Source organism: Alexandromys fortis, unplaced genomic scaffold, assembly GCF_014885135.2.
Source record: "Alexandromys fortis isolate MF-2015 unplaced genomic scaffold, M_Fortis_MF-2015_v1.1 scaffold_340, whole genome shotgun sequence".
Classification (NCBI taxonomy): domain Eukaryota; kingdom Metazoa; phylum Chordata; class Mammalia; order Rodentia; family Cricetidae; genus Alexandromys; species Alexandromys fortis.
The window spans coordinates 508,329-522,085 of NW_026068213.1; the positions used below are offsets into that span (position 1 = coordinate 508,329).

General features: G+C 39.5%; 1 pseudogene; it reads left to right on the forward strand.

The window, feature by feature from the left end:
* The first annotated feature begins 3,091 nt into the window (after positions 1 to 3,091).
* Positions 3,092 to 13,757, forward strand: part of LOC126493361 (60S ribosomal protein L19-like) — an 87,232-nt pseudogene continuing 76,566 nt past the window's right edge.

Below are 13,757 nucleotides of genomic sequence, written 5' to 3' on the forward strand. Positions count from 1 at the left end.
CCCAAATCGAGAAACTATTTGCAATTAATGTCTGCAGAGAGAAGGAATAATGATTTTTTTCCAACATGATGACACTGACAATATTAACTACACTCCAGGGAAAGCCTCAAGCTTAGAAGCAGTTAGACAACACAAATCAGACTCTGGATTTCTGTGTACTTTTCTTTTTGTTATGGGCTAGTGGTTTTGGGTTTTGGCGGTGATAGAAGCTGTCTGTTTATTTTGTTTTGTTTTCTTGGGGCGTTGTGGTGGGGAGGGAACAGAGGATGATGATGTGAGATGTTCTGGGGAGGGGAACGAACATGATAAAAATGTTGTATGAAAATGTTTAAAAATTTAAAACTATAAATAAAAACAAAAACCTCTCTAAAATGCTTGATTGGAAAATACCACATCTAGCTATGGCCACTTTCTATTATCTACCTCCCTGCAATCCTTCTCTGGTTCTGCTCCTTGCAATTCACCTGTAATCAGTCATGATGACAAGGGTCTCCAGATCAATACAGCAAACTTCGTTGTACTTCTCTTTCTCTTCCATGAAGTATGGTACCACTTAGATATTTTCCTTACTGAACTTATTTTTCAAGGAGAGAGAGATGAATTGTTTATCTAATTATTATTCATCAATAATAAAACTTCGGAGTTAGATATTGGTGTAAGAACCTGAATGATCAGAGAAGCAACAGAGAAGCAACCAGTGGTCTCCTATCATTTTCTTTCTCCATCCAAAAGGTCCGAGACCCTATTTGTGTCTTTCTGTCCTCAGTTCTCCAAAACCTCTATCACCGATTTCTGATCAAAACAAACTTTATTGTCAGTCTAGGGACCATCAGAATTCAATCAAAATACAACACGACAGAGACCTACATATATGCTGGCGTTCCATTTAATCAAGATATGATGTGACCAGTGAGCAAAATAAAACAAATTATAGGAAGATCTTTCAGGCAAGAGGGGTAGAACAGTCCCTTTTGTGTCTTTGCTCCCTTGTTTTCATTCCTCCACTGCCAACAATGTGTTTTGTTTTGTTTCTAAGATATATCCTACTAAAAACAGCTAAATCAGATGGTAGTGAATACCCAAGCCACAATTTACATCTCTAATTCTATGCCCCAGTGTTGGAAGCATTAATCAAATAGCCTGTTCTGGAACATCAAATGTGACACAAACAACGTCTCTCTACATGGAAGCCAATATTTTATAAAATTCCTTTATTCGGGGGATATTTTTCTATGTGCTCTTGTGTTTTATCATCCAAGGTCCTTATTTGTCTTTCTTCTTTTTAAAAACATAATTTGTTTATTGAGTCTATGAGAATTTCATATATTACACCCTAAATCTACTCACCTCTCAGTCTCCCTCCCCGTATCCTCCCCTCACCCTTGCAGTGTCCCCCAAAGAAAAATTAAACCAAAACCAAGCAATCAAACAAGCAAACAAAAAAAAAGAACAAAAAAATTCTTCACTCCTCTATCCCATCTCTGCAACACTTCTTAATTTGTCCTGGTGGCATTGGAAATGGTGTGTCACATAGTGTATCTTTTATCCAGTCAGCTTTAGTAACAAACGTTGATTTCAATGAGTCACAGGTCTGATTGGAGACCTCTGATTTCTGGTACACCATCATCACTGGATCCTCACAAAAAATCCTCTGGAATATCTGCCCTGAGTCATGGAGGTCCTGTGAGTATCGTTCCACTCGACCCGGCCCTTTGTGAGCTCCAGCAGGTCCTAGATGGGATAGATGATAGGGTGGGCCTGGGTGGTAGCTGAGCTGCTAAGTCTGGACCACTGAGGCATTTCACCTTAGACGAGGGAGTGGAGCCAGCTCCTTTGCACCCATGCCATCAGGGCCAGTTTTCCCTCGCCTGTGGTGAGAGGTGGGACCATCTCTGCCAAGTGCAGAGGAGAGGGTAGGGAAAGCTCTCCTGTGAGGGTTAGGCCAGTTTTCTCTTGCTGCAGTGTCCAGTAAGAGGCAAGGTCAGCTTTCCCAGGGTCTGCAAAGTGGAGCCTACTCAGGATGGAAGCCTGATTTTATCACACAGGGTTTCTATGGACCCTTGAGGTGATACAGGCCACAGACATCAACTTAGACCTTGGTTCTAGCTGGGCCGTGGACCCAGACATTGCCATGACAACAGTTCGGCCATGTGACATCCTGGCTTCAGACAGAAGCACTGACCACCCAGTTCAGAATGGCTCTGAGGGTGGCAAGGCCTCTGGACACCAGGCTACAGGTTGCATCCCCAATCCCAGGCTTCCATATGACCTTTGGTAGCAACATGAGTGTAATGATATTTCATTTATATTTTACTAGATAAAGATTGCCTGCAGATAAGAATGCAAAACAGCCATAATAGCTATATAGACCAGGCAGTGGTGGCACACACTTTTAATCCCAACAGCCACACTAGTAAGCCATAGAGGCTGGGTGGTGGGGATGCATGCCTTTAATCCCAGCACTAGAGAGGAGTATAAGATGGGATGAGACACTAACTTGTTCTCTTTTCAATCTGAAGATTTCATAGAGGTAAGAACTCTCTAGTGGCTTGGCTGCTTTGCTTTTCAGAACTTCAGGCTGAACCCCAATATCTGTCTCCGGGTTTTCATTATTCTTGATAAACATGGGCTTTGGGCTTCAACACAGACCTCAACCAAAGCAGGACCACAGCCACAGACATGGTCCTCAGGAGGCAATGACAGGTCTGTATGTCATTGCCTCAGGTGGCAGTTCAGGTCACTTAGAATAGTTAGATCCCTGTGGCAGTACGGCCCTCAGACATGAAAATGGCCCCAGACCTCAGGCATCCACATGGCCTTCAATGGTAACAGGAGCGTCAAACACCAACACAGATCCTGACTACAGTAGGGCCACAGACCCGGACACAGCCATTGGCTATAGCTCTGGCCCGGATGTTACCATGGCATTGGGTAGCAGTGCAGGCCACTCACATCTGTATAGCATCAGCTGTATCATGTCCCCTAGGCTCTAAGAAGGCTACAGGTTGCAGTCCAGACCCTGGGCCTCTTTATGGGCCCTGGTGGCAACATGGGCCATGGACTTCAACACAGACCCAGTTATGGTAGGACCATGGGTCCAGACATGGTCTTTGGCAACAGCTCAGGTCTGGATGTCACATGGTCCCAGGTGGAAGCTATGTACACCCAGATTAGCCTGGCCCCAGTGGCAGTGCAGGCCTCGGACACCAACACAGCTCCAGGTGGACCAGACTCTGTGCATCAGCAGTGGCAACAGGAGACACAGATATCCACACAGGCCCTGGCTACAGTAGGACCTCAGATGCAGATGTTGCCCCCAGCTGGAGCCCTAGTTCAGCCGTCACCATGGCACTGGGTAGTAGTATATTCCACTCAAAACGGTATGGCCTAACTGCAGTAGCTGGATAAATGAAATGGTCATGGTCAAAATAGTTATTTTTCATTAGCAAAGTTTAATAGCACTTAATTGATTTATAGAAAATATTCTTCATTAAATGCCTTAATCAGTCACCTAAGCAAATATAAGTACTTGAGTTGTTTTGTTTTTGTTTTTCTGTACAGCAGTAGGTTACTCTGAAATTGTATATTCCACCAATATAGTGGAGATTTATTTGAGAAAGATCTGCACTATGGAAATCTGTAGTGCTGTGTTTATTTGGTCTCGCTTAGACTTACTATCATTTATTTATTTATTAAAGATTTCTATCTCTTCCCCACCACCGCCTCCCATTTCCCTCCGCCTCCCCCAATCAAGTCACCCTCCCTCGTCAGCCCAAAGAGCCATCAGGGTTTCCTGCCCTGTGGGAAGTCCAAGGACCACCCACCTCCATCCAGGTCTAGTAAGGAGAGCATCCAAACTGCCTAGGCTCCCACAAAGCCAATACATGCAGTAGGATCAAAAACCCATTGCCATTGTTCTTGAGTTCTCAGTAGTCCTCATTGTCCACTACGTTCAGCGAGTCCGGTTTTATCCCAGGCTTTTTCAGACCCAGGCCAGCTGGCCTTGGTGAGTTCCTGATAGAACATCCCCATTGTCTCAGTGTGTGGGTGTACCCCTCGCGGTCCTGAGTCCCTTGTGTGTGCTCTCTCTCCTTCTGCTCCTGATTTGGACCTTGAGATTTCAGTCCAGTGCTCCAATGTGGGCCTCTGTCTCTGTCTCCTTTCATCGCCTGATGAAGGTTAATATTCAGAAGGAAGCCTATATGTTTTTCTTTGGGTTCTCCTTCATTTTTAGCTTCTCTAAGATCATGAATTATAGGCTCAATGTCCTTTATTTATGGCTAGAAACCAAATATGAGTGAGTACATCCCATGTACCTTTTTTTGGGTCTGGCTTACCTCACTCAGGATAGTGTTTTCTATTTCCATCCATTTGCCTGCAAAATTCAAGAAGTCCTTGTTTTTTACTGCTGAGTAGTACTCTAATATGTATATATTCCATACTTTCTTCATCCATTCTTCAATTGAAGGGCATCTAGGTTATTTCCAGGTTCTGGCTATTACAAACAATGCTGCTATGAACATAGTAGAGCATATACTTTTGTTGTATGATAAGGCCTCTCTTGGGTATATTCCCAAGAGTGGTATTGCTGGGTCCAGGGGTAGGTTGATCCCGAACTTTCTGAGAAACCGCCACACTGCTTTCCAAAGTGGTTGCACAAGTTTGCATTCCCACCAGCAATGGATGAGTGTACCCCTTTCTCCACAACCTCTCCAGCAAAGGCTATCAAAAAAAATGGCTATATTTTTGATTTTAGCCATTCTGATAGGTGTAAGATGGTATCTTAAAGTTGTATTGATTTGCATTTCCCTGATCGCTAAGGAAGTTGAGCATGCCCTTAAGTGTCTTTTGGCCATTTGAACTTCTTCTGTTGAGAGATGTCTGTTCAGCTCAGTGCCCCATTTTATAATTGGGTTGATTAGCCTTTTACGGTCTAGTTTCTTGAGTTCTTTATATATTTTGGAGATCAAACCTTTGTCAGTTTCGGGATTGGTGAAGATCTTCTCCCAGTCAGTGGGTTGCCTTTCTGTCTTAGTGACAGTGTCCTTTGCTTTACAGAAGCTTCTCAGTCTCAGGAGGTCCCATTTATTCAATGAGGCCCTTACTGTCTGTGCTACTGGGGTTATACGTAGGAAGTGGTCTCCTGTGCCCACATGTTGTAGAGTACTTCCCACTTTCTCTTCTATCAGGTTCAGTGTGTTCAAACTGATATTGAGGTCTTTAATCCACTTGGACTTGAGTTTTGTACATGGTGATAGATATGGATCTATTTTCATTCTTCTACAGATTGACATCCAGTTTTGCCAGAACAATTTGTTGAAGATGCTCTCTTTTTTCCATTGTATACTTTTAGCTCCTTTATCGAAAATCAGGTGCTCACAGGTTTGTGGGTTAAAGTCAGGGTCTTCTATTCGATTCCATTGGTCGACTTCTCTGTTTTTATGCCAATACCAAGCTGTTTTCAATACTGTAGCTCTGTAATAGAGTTTGAAGTCAGGGATGCCTCCAGATGTTTTGGCTATCCTGGGCTTTTTGTTTTTCCATATAAAGTTGATCTTCTCCAGATCTGTGAAGAATTTTGATGGGATTTTGATGGGGATTGCATTGAATCTATAGACTGCTTTTGGTAGAATTGCCATTTTTACTATGTTGATCCTCCCAATCCAAGAGCAAGGGAGATCCTTCCATTTTCTGGTGCCCTCTTCTATTTCTTTCTTCAAAGACTTAAAGTTCTTGTCAAATAGATATTTCACTTCCTTGGTCAGGGTTACCCCAAGATATTTTATGCTATTTGTGGCTATCGTGAAAGGTGATGCTTCTCTGATTTCCCTCTCTGTTTATTTAGTATATAGGAAGGCAACTGATTTTTTTGGAGTTGATCTATCATTTCTGTTATGTGGAGGAATATTTTAATATTAAGAACTATAATTCTACAAATTTAAAACGAGTATGGATTTACAGAGATGACAGCGGCAGAAGTCATGTTTATGTGCCTAATTAGTGAGGAGATAATAAAATTATTCTGGCCAATGACAGAAACAAAAATAATTCTATATTCTGGACTAGAAAAGCAGGAGGTTCTGCAACATGGCTTTAGTACTTTTCCTTTTTAAATATATGAAAGCTTATTTTGTCTTGAGAAATTTATTTTAGAATTATATAACGTCTTTGTAGAATACTGAACAAAACCAGTGTCAAATGTTATCTTATCACTGTGGAGATACTTGTAGAAATACACCTAGGGACAATGTCTACATACACTTAGAATGTGGAAACAGTGACAAAATTAGGATCATAATTGGCCATTTAATTTAAAGCAATAACCCTAGTGAGCGACTGAACAGTAGCTATGAGTTAAAATTAACTACCTGAACTGTTTGTTCCACATCACAAACACCTATTGACTATTTAGGGCAGTAAATTCTGTGGATGAATAAATAATTTTAAAAAGAAGCTATGACTTTGAAAGAGAGCAAGGAGGGTTATATGGGAGTGTTTGGAGGGAGGAAAGGGATGAGAAAATGATGTAATTATATTTTAGTCTCAAAAATTAAAAAAAGATAATTTAAAGACAATGCTAGCTGGGAATGTAAATGCCCACTAGGAAGAAATAAAGAAACCTACAAAACAATATAAACAATGTAATTCCAAGTTAGATAGTGAAGATATCAACCAACTATACCTAATGTATAATGTAAGGAGGCCGCTACTTCTGTTCTCAGCTGCTCAGCCCTGAAATAGTCACACAGAAACTGTATTATTTACATCTCTGAATGACCCATTAATTCTAACTTCTTATTGGCTAGCTCTTACATATTAATTTAACCCATCTCCATTAATCTGTGCATCGCCACGTGGCAGTGGCTTCCCAGGGTAATGTTCTGTCCAGCATCTGTCTCTGGCAGGGCTACATGGCTTCTCTCCTGACTCTGCCTTTTTTCTCTTCCAGTTTAGTTTTCTCTGCCTAGCTCTACTCTCTACCCTATCACAGGTCTGAGACAATTTCTTTGGTAACCAATGGTATTCACAGTATACAGAGGGGAATCCCACATCAGTATAATATTTTTTACCCAAGATATATTGATTGTCTAAATAAAGAGGTTATAAGGCCAGAAAATAGTAGATTTATTAAAATAATCAAGATATAGTTTTTAACCGACAGCTTAGAGAGGACGATCAGTGCAAATGTAATTGCAATTTTGGAATTTCTCAAGTTAGTTGTTTTATGTTGGAATGCATTCTTTAAATGTGATTGCATTGCACATAATTTGATATGCAATTCTCATCTTTTTTCCTAATGAATTATTACCTGATATTCACTTTATATTTAGTATGCAGTGTGAAAATTATGTAAGACAAAAAGCAAATTCAAGCCATTTTATTATCCAAATTCAAAATTGATAATACTATAGTGGAGAGAACTTGTATCATCAATAACACATTTGGAATTATTAACAAATGTACAGTACATTGGGTGTTCAACAAGTTTTGCAAAATAGATTATATCTTTGAAGATGGAGAACCTAGTGACTTGCCAAAAAGAAGCTGATGCTAACCAATTGAAAGAAACAATCAAAGCTAATCCTTTATACTACATGAGAACTTGACAAAGAACTTAACATGGTTTATTTGAATTTGAGAAAAATTACAAATAGCTCAATAAGTAGATACCTTATGAGATGACTTAAAATTTCAAAACAAACAAGCACATAAACAAAAAACATTATTTCCAATTGTCATCTAATCCTATTCTGCATTTCTCAAACAGATTGTGACATGTGCAAAAAGTATGTTGCATATTAAAAGTGACAATGCCCAGGCCAGTGGTTAGATGAAAATAATCTCCAAAGCACTTCCCAAAAGGCAAATTTACACCAAAGAAAAGCAAGAGCAGCACTTATCTGTGGGTATGAGGAGAAATAACTAAAGTGTAATTAGGGATTATACTGGTTTAGTAAAGTGGTGATGGTTGTTGGTTCTCCTGCATGTTCAATAACTTCACAAGCAATGTACAGTTGTCTAGTTTTCCAATATCAGCCATAATTTCTGTATTGCTAAGCAGCTCTTAAATCCAATTAGAGAGCTGTTTCTTACAGCTGAGGCATGTGTACTGCACTCTTAGGGTTATGGTGCCATGCTGATCATTGTTCTGGTTCATAAGCATTATAGCTGTACAAGGCTGTTGGTTTTCTTCATCACTTAGAAACTTATATGCTACCTTCTGGTCTTTTTGCAAAGGATGGGAACCGCTGCAGAGAAACACAGCAAATCAAAATTCAAAATTGTGAAGCCTAGTCCCAACTACAACAAACCCCTGTAGCTAAGGTTTTGGGATCATGGCAGAAGAAGGGAGCAGAAAAATTGTAAGCACCAGAGTAACAGGAATAATGCTGCTACTTTATGTCTCCTAGAAATGTCAGAAGCTACACTCAAGATGTATCACCATCATGGCTACCTGCACATGACCTGAGCAAGGACTACACCCAAAGACATGTTAACATGAAGTGGAAAGCTCATGAGGACACAATCCTAGACAAATAAGTCCAGTCTACAGTTAACTAATGAGTGCTAAGAGTGGGAGAAAGAGTCTTCCCTAGAGAAGACACATGAATTCGTAATCCAATTCCAAATGATCAGTCTTGAAAACATATACATGCAAAAGACATTGTACAAAGAGTTCAGGCTTTCCTTCTTTCTTTCTTTCTTTCTTTCTTTCTTTCTTTCTTTCTTTCTTTCTTCCTCTGTGTAACAAAAATGAAAAAAGAAACCATGAGTTTGAAAGAAAGCAAGAGGGACTTGAGACAGTTTAAAGGGAGGAAGGGAAAATAATTTATGGCCTGAAGTAAGGATCTATGGATCTATTTTTATTTTTATTCTTTTGCAGGTAAATTTCCAGTTGCTGCTAATCAGAGTGGCTCATTCTGCAAATCATGTCTAGGACTGCAAGGTAGAGGTATTGCAATAAGTTCAAAGCCTGCCTGGGCTACAAAGTGAGTTCAAGGCCAGCCTAGGCTGCAGAGTAAGACCTTTAGTCTAAATAAATAAATAAATAAATAAGAAAGAAAGAAACACTTGTCCTAAAAAGACTATTCTTTTCCCATTGGTCTTTGCATACTAATCAAATTAACTCAAAATATGAGTTTATCTACTGATCTATACTACTACATCTATCCTTAAGCCAGTTCTGCATTGTTTTCATTAGCACAGTCTGGAAGTTCTGAGATCAAAAAGAGTCCTCCAATGTTTTATTTTCAAAATTGTTTTAGTTACTTGGGAGTGCCTTACAATTTCACATAATTTCTAGAAAATTTTGCTTGAAGTTTTGGAAAAAAATACTACATTTGGATTTCGATATAGATTTGATTAAATCTATAAACTGTTCTGATAAGCTTTTCCAGCCTCATATTATCAACTCCTCTAATTTATGAACACAGGATACCTTTCTTTAATTTCTCTTAGTAACATTTTTAAAATAATCTTTATATTTTACATACCAACTAAAGTTCTCCTCCCTCCTCTGCTTCCCACCCCTCATCCACTCATCAGAGAGGGTGAGGCCTCCCATGGGAGTCAACAAATCTGTCACATCACTTGAGGCAGGACCAAGGCCCTCTCCCTTGTATCTAGGCTGAGCAATGTATCCCACCACAGGGAATGGACTCCAAAAAGTCAATTTATGCTTTAGGGATAAATCCCGATTCCACTGCCAGTTGGCATTGCCCTGACTAGAATACACATGATCTATCTAACTCTAAATAAAATAACATATTATTTAGAATTAGATCCAAATAACTTGACTTTATCCTCCCCTTCTTCTTCTTCTTCTTCTTCTTCTTCTTCTTCTTCTTCTTCTTCTTCTTCTTCTTCTTCTTCTTCTTCTTCTTCTTCTTCTTCTTCCTCCTCCTCCTCCTCCTCCTCCTCCTCCTCCTCCTCCTCTTCCTCCTCCTCCTCCTCTTCCTCCTCCTCTTCCTTCTTCTTCTTCTTCTCCCCCCCCCTCTCTCTCTATATGTGTGTGTGTGTGTGTGTGTGTGTTTGTGTGTGTGTATGTGTGTGTGTATTCCCTAGCTGTCAGTCCAGGGTCAGTGAATTCTCACTAGCTCAGGGCAGCTGTTTCTATGGGTTTTCCCATGATGGTCTCGGCCCCTTTGCTATTATTTTGACTCCTCTCTCTCTTCAACTGGACTCCCAGCCTAGTGCTTAAAGCTTTAAGTCTTTCATATTCTTAAACTTATTCCTCCTAAGTAACTTTCATGGCCTTGTAAGTTTAATTTGAAAAAGTATATTTTAGTAATTCATTGTGGTTAGGACTCAAAGAAATCCAACACAATGGTTAACTGAGGTGCTTATTAGCATATCATAGCAGAAGCTAGACAGCTCTCCCAGAACCTGTGGCACCTTCCTTCTTTCCCAGCATGACTCAACAATTGTGGCTCCTCCAAGCACTTCTCACCCCACTCCTCCCCTAAACCTCTCCCTCCCAGGGGCTGTGTTTCTCTGATCCCTATATAACCTTGGCCATTTTGGTTATGTGCTCTGTTGGCTCCTGGCTGGCTCTGTTCTTGGATCTCTTTTGATCTACACCAATTAGTCTTTATAGGTAAAAACAAAAACACAAAGTTGGATGGGTAGGAAAGGGAGGGTGGATATGGAAGAAGTTGGAAGATGGGTAGATATGATTAAAAGCCACTGTATAAAATTGTCAAAGAACTAATTTTTAAAATTGGGATATTAAAGACTTTATTATTAATATAGACTTATTTTTTCTTCATTGTGTCAGTTTCTTCTTTGTTAATATATATGAATTTTGTGTTTTTATTTTATTGAAAATAGATTTTTTTCTTACAATATATTCTGATTGTGGTTTTCCTCCCTCTACTCCTTCCATTTCCTACCCATCTCTTTTTCCATTGACATCCATAGCCTTCTGTCTCTTCTAAGAAAACAAACAGGCATCTAAGGAATAGTAAGAAGATAAGATAAATAAATAACAAACAAACCAGAATAAACAAAATAATCAAACAAGAAAAACAGCCAAAAAGGAAAAACACAAGTTGCATGCATTCACACACACACACACACACACACACATGCATGCACACACACATGCATTCATACACACATGTATTTGCACACACACATATGCATTAACACACATGGAAATGCCATAAAAACTCAAAACCAGAAACTGTGATGTGTATGTAAAGGATCTATAAAATGTCCTGACTTGACAGAAGAAGACAAAAGAACCTCCCATTGTTATCGTTTTCATCTCTTCAAGAGACAAGCCACGCCCACTCCTGGCGACCTCTGCCCACTTCCCACCATCTTAGATTCTCACTGTCCTCTCATGGCACATGTGCGTGTCTCTCTCTCTCTCCCTCAGGCCCTTCTCTGTCTCTCTCCTCTTCTTCTCTTTCTCTGTGTGTGTCTTCTTCTCCTCCCCCTTTAAGTAATAAATATCCAATTCTATTCCATACAATGTGTCTGCCCCACATGTCTCCCAGCCACTCGCCTGCCCAGCCGCTCGCTGCTGGGAAACTGCACCTTCTGGGGACTCAGTGTCACCGGGACTGGGAACCTGCTGTCTGGCCTCTGCTGCTCGGGACTGAGCACCGGGACCCACCACCAGCTGCTCTCAGTACCCGCCAGCATTTTTAAAACCCATGACACCATTGAGTTTTTTCATGTTGGCCATCATGGGCCTATACTAAAGAGTGATTTGTTTTCCAGTGAGACTTCCTTGGGGAACTTTTTTTTTATTTGCAAGGGATTATCAATTGGACATAGTCTCTGGTTTTAAGATGGGAACATGTGTCTACTCCTCTCAGCTCTAGGGCCCCATATACATATTGTCCTGTGCATATTGCCATAGTCTCTGAGTTTGTTTGTCCACCATCCCTGTTATATCTAGAAGACCTTGATTCCTTTGTGTCTTCCATTCCCTCTGGCTCGAATACTCTTTCCACCTCCTCTTCTACAAGGTTCCCTGAAGCTGGGAGTTGGGGATGTTGATGGAAATATCTCTTTTAGGGCTAAGTGTCCAAAGGTCTCTCATTTTCTTCATGTTTTCTGGCTGTGGGTTTCTGTATTCATTCTCATCTGCTGCAGAAAGAGGATTCTCTGATGATAGCTAAGGAAGGCATAGATCCAAGTATAGCAGAATGTCATCAGAAATTATTTTATTGCTATGCTCCGTTAGCAAAAATAAAAGTATTTGGTTTGCTCCTAAGTCCATGGCTTACCTACTCTCAAGTTCTTGGCCACCTAAGCAACACTGGCTATGAATTCCACATCATGGAGTGAATCTTAACTCAAATCCAATGTTGATTGGCTACTCTCAAGGGCTTATGCCACCAATGCATCACTGTTACTTTGCAGACTGGTCACTCTTGTATATCAGAGAGTTAGTACCTAGGTTGGTGTTTACCTTCTCTCCTTTGGTAGCATTCAGAATACCTTCCTACAGATACTAGTCCATAGGGATGAAGGCTCTATGTAGGCTGCCTTCAGCAATAGAACCTTTCTGTCAGTTTGTAGAGAACCAGCAATAATGCCTTGTCAAAGCCCTTAGTTTTTTGGGGGGTTCTCATGGGACCCCTTTGCCCAATAACTCTATTATATGTAATCCATTCCTGGGAGATATCCAGTTGGAGTTCTGTCTCCCCCATTATATTTGGTGATGTCATTTGGATAACCTTCATACATGTATATATTGTAGGATGTTTCTGCTGTATTAGGTTTCCATGAAACCCCTCAAATGGCCCTTAGTTTATATCAATTTTGATTCATATATTTTTTTAATTTCTGTTCGGTGATATTTATATATCTATATCCTGTAATTTGTATCTTGAATGTCTCTGAGAGGCAAATATTTTGAAGACATTCTCCAGGATGGAATTTGGGGGATGAAAACTAGAACTTTTGACCTTCTTGAAAGCAACTGTTGGAACCTTGCCTTATTAATTTTTCTTCCCAACTATGAGGTAAAATCTTTGGTTCTATTGCATGTGTCCAAAATGATGTGATAGATTGGCAAAGGTGCAAAAGCAATAAAGCCAACTAACCATCAACTGATACTCCCAAAACAATTAGCCTAAATAAATCTTTATTAGTTGTCTTTTTCTCAGGTATGTGTTACTTTGACAGAACACTTAACAAAACAACATCCATGATGGTTGACACTTTAAAAATATATATGATACCTTTTTCTGTCAGTTGTATACTTTATATATTATAGTTTATTGGGTCAGTACTAGTATAATCACCACAGACGACTTTTGCTCATGACAATTTTTAGACAGTTGCTTTTTCCACTCTTTCAAACTCAATTTACTTTTGTTCTTTGCTATAAATTGAATATTTTGAGGACATTAAGAATTAGATCTCTGTCTGACCATTCTACAACTTTATCTTTTAGTTAATGAGCTCAATTTATCTATATTGGTAGTAACTACTAATGAGGAAGTATTTCTATGAGTTTTAATTTGCTTTCTCTATCATATAAATATTTTTCTTCAATACCTAGAATTCTTCCCTTCTTTGTTTAATAATCTTTCAAGTATATTATTTTGACAATTTCATTAATCTTATCCATTCATTTAATATATGTTTTAATCCTTTTGTTATTTATTACCTTGTAAACTATAATTAATATCTTTATAATATTCAAGTTTGAATTAATAAAAACTTAATTTCAATAGCATTCAAAATAGTTTTTTAAAATCTTGCTTTGGCTATTATCATGATTTCATCCTTTT